Source organism: Scylla paramamosain, chromosome 21 (assembly GCF_035594125.1).
Source record: "Scylla paramamosain isolate STU-SP2022 chromosome 21, ASM3559412v1, whole genome shotgun sequence".
NCBI lineage: Eukaryota > Metazoa > Arthropoda > Malacostraca > Decapoda > Portunidae > Scylla > Scylla paramamosain.
In genome coordinates this window covers 5,973,267-5,980,766 of record NC_087171.1, presented here as the reverse complement: position 1 = coordinate 5,980,766, position 7,500 = coordinate 5,973,267, and the positions used below count along the sequence as shown (strand labels likewise).

Genomic DNA, 7,500 nt, shown 5'->3' with positions numbered 1-7,500 from the left:
CTTCAGTGTGAAGGAGAAACTGATATTGCATGTATTTCCAATAGAATGTGGTTACTGGTTTAGGGAATTTCATTGGATAAAGAACAAATAAATCTACAAAGTACCCTTTACTGAATATATTCTAGAGCTATTTCATGAATCCACTGTACATGTTTATAGGCTGTGGTTAAATATGACACACACACACACACACACACACACACACACACACACACACACACACACACACACACACACACACACACACACACACACACACACACACACACACACATATTTAAGTGATGTTGATTTGCCATAGTTAAATTAATCCTGTTCAACTTTCCTTATTTCAAATGAAAAACTAATTTAGCATCCAAATAAAGAATACAGTATGATCACAGTTTTCACTTGTAACTGGAAGTGCAAAAATTTGTTTCAATGTGAAGATTGTTCTAATAGAGGCTGATTGGTTGTGGAGCCTTTCATGAACCAACCCCTGATAATCTCTTCAGTATTCATAAATACTTGTACTCTGACTATCCTCAAAGAAAAAAAAGAAAGAGAAATTGGTGGTTATATAACTCGTCTTTCCAGTGTGAAGCTGGTGATTTTTTAAAGATAACAAGTGATTGGTATTCTATCACCCTTTTACACATTTTTATTGCTGTTGCTGCTGCTGCTGCTGCTGCTTTTCATCACCTCAGCATCACCTTTACTCCTACTTGGACCAACTGACTCCTCTAGATTTGTCTTGAACATGGCAAAGATTATCCAGCCATTAACAATTATTAGCATATTTGTCCACAGTATGTACTGTAATTTTTCTTGTTAATATTTTTATCTGCCAATAATAGTTCTGACTTGTTGATAAGGGTGAAGATGCAGGGCAAGTAAAATTATGTCTAATTTTTACTGCCTTCTTTATTCCCATTAGTGCATATGGTTGCATAATTTTGTTAAAGGTATTATGCCACAGTGCACATAAGGCATATATAGTAGGGTGTGCGACAATGAATATAATTCGAATATGATTCATTCCAGTGTAGCGTTCATTATGGCATATGTGCGCTATGGTGACTGAAGAACCTATGGGGGAAAATTAATTGCTTTCTGGAACTAGAAAAAAAAAAAAAACTTCGAAATAAAATATAAAAATCAGCACACTTGCACTACTAAATTTGAGATAACAAATATATACAGTACCCACCCAAGTTTCACATCTAGTCCTAAATTCTTTCCACCCCGAGTTTCGCACGTTATCACCCTGAGTTTCGCGCTGCTTTCACAAGTTTAGGTCACATTTACGTACTGTCAGCGTCACGCGTATACGTACGGTAAGTCCCGCCTAAGTAAATCAGCCTCTCTCTCTCTCTCTCTCTCTCTCTCTCTCTCTCTCTCTCTCTCTCTCTCTCTGTGTGTGTGTGTGTGTGTGTATGAAAGTAAGACAATCCTAAGGATTGCTAAATATAATGATACTGATTGAAAATTAAAATGGAATTATGTATACTAGAGTGAGAAAGGATGAAGCGAAAAGGGCATAAAATGAGAGAGAGAGAGAGAGATATCACTTTTTAGTACCTTATCTCTGACAAATAAGGGGGAGGTTAGGTGACAGGGAGGGAGGTTTGAGACAAGGCAAAAGAAGAGAGAGAGGAAGGGAAAGGCAGTGGATAGGTGAGTTTGTTATTCCAATTAAATTTTTATTAAAATTTCAATGTCACCACGAATGGCAAATTCGTCTTGCTAGTTTTGGTTTGCCGGTTGGTTATTCTGGTTGAATATTTATTAAAATTCCAGTGCTTGCACGGGAGGCGAGTTCATTATGTCAGTTTTGGTTCGTTGTTAAGGGTTGCCAGCATCCCAAGGGAGTGGTGGAACCGGGAAACGCATTTGGGCTGGACAGCAGGTCATGCAGCTCCACCAGGAGGAAGTTGCCGACTCACGACTGTACCCACGACTGTGTGAGTGGCGGGCACGGTGAATGGGTGTACTGCTTGCTTGCTGGACGTTTATGAAGGAGTTGGTGCAGGTGCGCGGTGTGCCGGAAGCTGGGCAGCAGCTGTGTGGCGTCACTGGGGAGTGTGTCACCGTGCATGATGGTGAAATCAGTGTGGGAGGTGTGATGAAGCGTATGCCTGTCTTCATCGCTGCCCTTGAAGACCCGTGCCTGCTGGGGATTGACTTCCTCACGCAAGTAGGAGCGTGCATAGATTTCTGGGAGGGGAAGTTGAGGGTACAAAACCAGTAGGTGCCCTTGATCCTCAGGGGCGACGCTCGAAGTGAGGGAGTTATCAGTGGAGTTACATGGCTCACCAGGCGGCTGAAGTTACCCACTGTCGACAGGCGAGAAAGGATTTTCACTCAACCACCTCCACTACCCTGCCGGGGAGAGTGAGTGTACCAGGGGAGTGAACAAACCTGGGAGAACCAGGCGTAGACCTCTGAATAAATTCATATTTGCTGGTATGTTAGACGCACTTTTTTCTTGAAAAAAGTATGTAATAATTACCTTGCGTCTAACGCGGCAGTAATACAGATGCCTAGGCCTGTAAACCTATGCTTATAGGTGTGGAGTTGAAGCAGTAGTACACTGCGCACAAATATTGTTACTAATAATAAAATTCTCTCTCTCTCTCCTTCGCTTCCCTTCTCCCACTTCCCTGCCCTCCTCTTCCTTCCCTCCTTCCCTCCCCATTCCCTAACCTCCTCTCCCTTCCCTCTTCCCTCCCCCTTCTCTGCCCTCTTCTCATTTCACCCCTTCCCTCCTTCTCCCTGTTCCCTCCCTCCATCCATCCACCCTCTCTCTCTCTCTCTCTCTCTCTCTCTCTCTCTCTCTCTCTCTCTCTCTCTCTCTCTCTCTCTTCCCTGCCTTTTTCTCCTTTGTCCCTTATTTCTGACAGGTAAGGGGAGGGGAGGTGACAGGGAGGGAGGTTTGAGACAAGATAAAAGAGGAAGGGAGAGAAAAGGAAAGAGGGAAGGAATGAATATAAACGCGGAAAGGAGAATACATGGGGCAAGGAAGTGGAGGAAGGGTGAATGAAAAGGATGGGAGACTGGGGAGAAAGTAGAATGAATAAATATAAGCAGCAAGGATGAGGAGTGGGTGAAGAATTAGAGGGAGAGGAAGTATTGAAAAATAAGTTTTCTCTTTTCCTGCCCTATACTCCTTTACACTTTTCCTCCAACTATTTCCTTCGCATTTATGCTCCTTCCATCCATTTTAATTTTCAATCAGTCTCATTCAACTTGGCAATTATTAGGATAGTTCTTATTCTCTCTCTCTCTCTCTCTCTCTCTCTCTCTCTCTCTCTCTCTCTCTCTCTCTCTCTCTCTCTCTCTCTCTCTCTCACACACACACACACACACACACAGAGAGAGAGATAGAGAGAGAGAGAGAGAGAGAGAGAGAGAGAGAGAGAGAGAACACACACACACTCGGCGCGGTTTTAGTTGTGATGGTAGTACTACACAGCTACAGAGCTGCATCACATCAGATGTGAGGACAAAACACACTCTTTTAGGTTTTTTTGGCACCCACTCTCTTCCTGTTATTCATCAATGATATTCTAAATCAAACTACTTGTCCTATCAACTCTTACGCTGATGATACTACCCTGCACTTTTCCACGTCTTTTTCTAGAGGTCCAGCTTTTCATGAAGGGAAGGGAAACCACAAAACGCCTGACTTTTGATTTCTAAAATTTCTGATTGGAGCTGAGCAAATGCCTCAAAACTCAATTCCTCCATCTATCAACTTGACCCAACCTTCCAGACAACCATCCCCTCTTCTTTATTGACTCTCAACTGTCCCCCCTCTTCCACACTGAAAATCCTCGATCTGACCTTTACTTGTATTCTAAACTGGAAACTTCACATCTCATCTCTAGTTAAAGCAGCTTCTATGAAGATAGGTGTTCAGTGTCGTCTCTGTCAGTTTTTCTTACCCCACCCCCGACCGCAGCTGCTCTGTACAGGGGCTTTATTTGAGTTGTTATTTGAGTTTGCTTCACGTGTATGAGGGGGAGGGAGGGGTGCTTCCACTCACCGCTAATTTAGAGAGGGTGTAATCAAAAGCTTTTCGTCTTATCAACTTCTCTCCCCTAACTGATTATCTTCAGCCTCTCTCTCATCACAGCAATGTTGCAGCTCTTGGTATTTTCTACTGTTATTTTCATGCTAACTGCTCTTTTGATCTTGCTAACTGAAAACCTCCCATCCTTTTGCGGCCTCGCTGCACAAAACTTTCTTCTTTCTCTCATCCCTATTCTGTCCACCTCCCTAATGCAAAAGTTAACCAGTATTCTCAATCATTCATCCCTTTCTCTGGTAAAGTCTAGAACACCCTGCCTGTTTCTGTATTTCTTCCTTCCTATGACTTGAATTCTTTCAAGAGGGAGGTTTCAAGACACTTATTCTCTTTTTTATTAATCTATTTGACATCTCTATGAGAAGTGTTATTAAGTGAGCCTTTCTTTATATTAAGAGGACGTTCATCGTTTTTTGGGGGTGAAAATGGCTCATCTCATGAAAATGAGTTAAGTGCAGTTAAAAAATAACCCAAGATATGGCAACATTTCCCAGAATTTTTACAACGATGCGCGTGTTTTAAAGGTCTTAAAGCGCCGTTTAAAGGACCTTATGTAAACAAACATGAGCCCTTTAAAGTTCTACGTGCTTGCCACTACTTCACTAATTTTCTTTATTTTTTTCCAGTTAGAAAAAAGTTGCTTGTGATATCTGTCAGCTATTCTGCGCTGGTGGCGGGACACGATAAATATTTATAGTGTGCACTGTGCACAAGGCACGGAAAGGTAGGGGAAGGGGTGAGGTGCGCGCCTGTTTCACCCGTGTTTCATTCTCAAACTGCCATACATCCTTGACTGTAACATGCCAAGGCCCAAGAAGTGCATTGCGGAAATTCATGGTAAATACATATTTTTTCTTTTTTTATATATCGTCCTGAAAATCTCTACACACGCAAATAGGTATCATAGCTACTTCCTAGTAAAGTTTCATATAAATCGCCGCAGTGTTTAATTTTTCACCAAAAAAAGAATGAACGTCCCTTTAGAAATTGTGTTGCCCTTGCCCCTCTCTCTCACACACACACACACACACACACACACACACCACAATTATTTCTTCCACAACTTTATGATCAAACGTAAAAAAAATTCCACAAAACATGCTTGTAAAATAGGAGATGTGTCTTATGCAGAGGCGCTTCTAATACAGCGTCAAATACGTTATGTTCTGATATGTTGTAATGTGCATTTTCTTTTGTCATGTAATGTGTATTAGTTAGTCAGTGTGTGTTAGATAGTCTGGGCGACCATATTTATAGGGGGGATAGTGTTGCGTATATACCCATGTGTGTGTGTGTGTGTGTGTGTGTGTGTGAAGAGGGGGTGAGCGAGAGAAGAGTCGGGGGGGATGGCAAGACAGTGACAGTAAGTGTGTGTCGAATTGCTGTGGCATGTTAGAGTCAGTCAGATACCATAAGCCATGTCTGTGCAGTTTTGGTGAATAAACAGCATGTCTAGCTAGAGGCTGCGTCTCTCTCTCCTTCCCCCGCGTGTGCGACAACAGTGAGAGACCCCTTCAGGCTGGACAGTACGCTTCCCTCGTGAATGGGCTGCAGGGACCCAGTGGAATCTTTCCCCCAGGCCTCTGTGTGGCTTGGAAAGGTAGGAGTCGGCAAGAGCCCTCTCCCTCCTTTCAGTTCTTCTGTGCCCTCGGCTGTATGGTGCAGTAGACACCTGCCGAAACGATAATTACTCCCAGTGAGGTCTAAAGCACTGTTCAGGGGGTGCTGTGAACTTATCATTAAACCCAGCTGTGACCTCACTGAACGTTTCCCTTTGTGTCTCACAACACAAGGGGGCAGTCACAGCCTGCCTTCTAAAGACAACTCTCTTCCTCCACACAAAACTACAAGCACCTAATAACACATACACCCTTCACTCAAAAATTTTAAAATCATCATGGCGACTCCTACACCAGCCTCGGAGTCCCCATCTGGGGAGGGGACCATACGAGTAAATGTCCCCAGGTCGGACTGCCTTTCTGTCGACGACCCTAAGTGTCTTGACACCCCCCTCAACTTTTTCTTCATTAACTTCTGCAACATTCGCGGTCTAAGATCTAATTTTCAATCTGTAGAACACCACCTCTCCTCTTCTAAACCTCATTTTTTTTTCCTCACTGAAACTCAGGTGTCTGAGGCAACTGACAGTAGCCCCTTTTCTGTTCCCTCCTACTTTCTCTATCCTCATTTTCGATCCAAAGCTAGATGCTGCGTTTATGTGCGCAATGACTTAACCTGCTCTCGTGCCCACGCTCTTGAATCTTCCGAGTTTTCCACCATCTGGCTACGACTACAGAGTCACTCTCATACTAAATTTACCTGTGCTGTATACCTCTTACCTAACTCCTCTGACTATAAGAAATTCTTTGACTACTTAACTTCCAAAGTGGAGCACATTCTGACCCTCTTCCCTTTTGCAGAGATCTCCATTCTTGGAGACTTCTATGTTCACCACCAGCTTTGGCTTTCCTCTCCCTTCACTGACCATCCTGGTGAACTAGCCTACAACTTTGCTATCCTCCATGACCTAGAGCAATTGGTGCAACACCCTATTCGTATTCCTGACCGTCTTGGAGATACGCCCAACATTCTTGACCTTTTCCTGACCTCTAATCCTTCTGCTTATGCTGTCACCCTTTCTTCTCCGTTGGGCTCCTCCGATCACAATCTCATATCTTTATCTTGTCCTATCACTCCAATCCCTCCTCAGAATCCCCCTAAGCGAAGGTGCCTCTGGCGTTTTGCCTCTGCTAGTTGGGGGGACCTGAGGAGGTATTTTGCTGATTTTCCTTGGAATGACTACTGCTTCCGTGTCAGAGACCCGTCTTTGTGTGCTAAGTGCATAACAGAGGTGATAGTGTCTGGCATGGAGGCATACATTCCTCACTCTTTTTCTCGTCCTAAACCTTCTAAACCTTGGTTTAACACAGCTTGTTCTCGTGCTATACATGATAGAGAGGTGGCCCACAAAAGGTACTTAAGCCTTCCATCACCAGAATCTCATGCACTTTATATTTCTGCCCGGAACCATGCCAAGTCTGTTCTCCAACTTGCCAAAAACTCCTTCATTAACAGAAAATGTCGAAACCTTTCAAGATCTAACTCCCCTCGTGATTTCTGGCATCTAGCCAAAAATATCTCCAATAACTTACTTTGCTTCTTCTTCTTTCCCTCCTCTATTTCAACCAGATGGCACCACTGCTATCACATCTATTTCTAAAGCTGAACTCCTTGCTCAAACCTTTGCTAAAAACTCTACCTTGAACGATTCTGGGCTTGTTCCTCCCTCTCCTCCACCCTCTGACTACTTCATGCCACGTATTAAAATTCTTCGCAATGATGTTTTCCATGCCCTCGCTGGCCTAAACCCTCGGAAGGCTTATGGACCTGATGGGGTCCCTCCTATTGTTCTCCGAAACTGTGCCTCCGTG

General features: G+C 43.6%; 2 protein-coding genes across 13 annotated transcripts in view; both read left to right on the top strand.

Moving 5' to 3' along the window:
• The window catches only part of LOC135110916 (CTD small phosphatase-like protein 2), a 57,551-nt gene extending 56,657 nt beyond the window's left edge, over positions 1-894 (top strand). For all 12 annotated transcript variants that reach the window (XM_064023585.1, XM_064023593.1, XM_064023586.1 and 9 more), the window contains one exon: positions 1-894. This exon is cut by the window's left edge and continues 6,199 nt beyond it. The gene's annotated coding sequence lies outside the window, so the exon portion shown is untranslated.
• Positions 895-1,670: 776 nt separating this feature from the next.
• LOC135110913 (phosphoinositide 3-kinase regulatory subunit 4-like) overlaps positions 1,671-7,500 on the top strand; it is a 67,498-nt gene continuing 61,668 nt past the window's right edge. Inside the window, exon 1 of the mRNA XM_064023576.1 lies at positions 1,671-1,943. The gene's annotated coding sequence lies outside the window, so the exon portion shown is untranslated. The remainder of the gene's footprint in view (positions 1,944-7,500) is intronic.